The sequence below is a fragment of the Aplysia californica genome, unplaced genomic scaffold, assembly GCF_000002075.1.
Source record: "Aplysia californica isolate F4 #8 unplaced genomic scaffold, AplCal3.0 scaffold00079, whole genome shotgun sequence".
Lineage (NCBI taxonomy): Eukaryota > Metazoa > Mollusca > Gastropoda > Aplysiida > Aplysiidae > Aplysia > Aplysia californica.
The window spans coordinates 387,438-389,169 of NW_004797349.1; the positions used below are offsets into that span (position 1 = coordinate 387,438).

At 46.4% G+C, this 1,732-nt stretch overlaps 1 protein-coding gene across 8 annotated transcripts in view; it reads left to right on the plus strand.

Moving 5' to 3' along the window:
* The window catches only part of LOC101846566 (dnaJ homolog subfamily B member 6), a 69,013-nt gene that overhangs the window by 29,567 nt on the left and 37,714 nt on the right, over nucleotides 1-1,732 (plus strand). The window contains exon 1 of one of the 8 annotated variants that reach the window (XM_035968732.1): nucleotides 408-662. The exons of the other annotated variants lie outside the window; for them this stretch is intronic. The gene's annotated coding sequence lies outside the window, so the exon portion shown is untranslated. Of the gene's footprint in view, nucleotides 1-407; nucleotides 663-1,732 lie in introns of those variants that run through there. 8 annotated transcript variants of the gene reach the window in all.

Sequence of the window (1,732 nt, forward strand, 5' to 3'; positions counted from 1 at the left end):
ACACACACACACACACACACACACACACACACAAACACAGATGAAGACGACACCCGCGCGGGCACACACGCACGCACGCACGCACCAGCGAGATTACTGTCAGCACTCGATTGTTCCGTCCTGTGATCCCCTCAGTATGTGCTCCAAATCAAAGCTGACAGTTTTCCCCCCCTACTCCCAGCTCACGCCAGATCACCCCGCTTTTCCTACCTGAGATGTTTATTCTGTCTTGTCTTGGATAGATTCCAAACACCACGGTAAACACAGTCTTGGGGTGCTCGTGGGGTATTGATACGGGCTGGGGGTGGAAGAAATTATAAATCTGTCGCCCTTTTCGTCTATAACGGCCCGTATGCACCGACTTGTAGCGTCGATTGTACCAACGAACACCGGAGTTCAGTGTTCAATCTAGTGGCCCTGCGGGGGGACGCGGGACCGGTTCATCGTCGGGATCAGCAGACACGCCACCGAGGGACGTGCCGTTATTATTATGTCCGTGGGTGTAGGCTCTGTAGCTGTTTCATTCGCGGTCTGTGGTTTCTGTTGATACAATGGCCTGAGACAAGTCGCTGGCCCGCGACCTCTCCCGCCTGATAGCATTCACATTTAGGAATCTGTGGGAGTATGTGTATAGTGAACCTTGGGATGTGCTAGGTGTTCAGGTACGTACGCATTATGTACTTCGCTATGCTTTTTTATCTATGGTTGGTTGGCTGGTGGTCTGGTGTGGTTTGCTCTTTCTCTTCTATCAAACATAATTATATCGTCCTTGTCTGTCCTTCCTTTCTTCGTATGCTTCTCTGTAGTAACACATCTAATCTTCAGAACTTTTGTGACCTATTTATGTTACAAGTGCACTAAAATTCTTGCTTAAACTTAAAGGTAATGGTTGTAACGATCGCAACTGTTTTACGACCCTTTGACACATTGTTTTTGAGGCCGGCAGCTTTGGCCGTGGCTGTCATCAAGAGGTCAACCTGGCCCACGACATCTCCAGCTTGATAGCCGTGACATTTAGAAATCTGTGGAAGTACCTGTATGTGTATTGTGTACCTTGGGTTGTGCTAGAAGTTCAGGTACCTACACATAAGCTTCGCTATGCTTATAATGTAGCAGCACCTCTATTCCCTTATTTATTAGTGGTTGGTTGGCTGGTGCTCTGGTGTAGTTTGCTCCTTCTCTCCCATCCAACATCTCTATCGTCCTCATCTGCCTTTCTTATCTTTTTATGTTACTCTCTAAAACCTCTAATCTTCGGCACTTGTACGACCTATTTGTGTGTCAAGTGCCGTAAAACTTAAACTAAAAAATAAAAACCCAACTATTTCTTTTTCTTTCTGGGGAGGGGATTATTGTAATGACTGCAAATATTATAACCGCCCCCTCCCCTTAAAGAAGAAATAATTGGCACATGTTAGACCATTTTGGATATCGGCTGCTTCGACCGTGGCTGTCATAAGAAAGATTAGTTTCCCAGCAGAAAGACGGGATTACTCCGTAAAATCGAGTTGCCGTCTTGGGTAACCACTTATGAAAGCTGTCATGAAAGCGTTGGCGTTTGATGTAGACTTACTTCGGCCTGTCTGAGGCGACTCGCATATATATGTTCATTCAGTCAAAGCTTCATTCATCTTTTTTCTAGTACCGGTGTTTGTACTGCGACGCGACGCGCTGGTCTAATACATATTTGTACTCTTTCCTCCCCCTTTCAATCTCTCTCATCTCCCCCCCC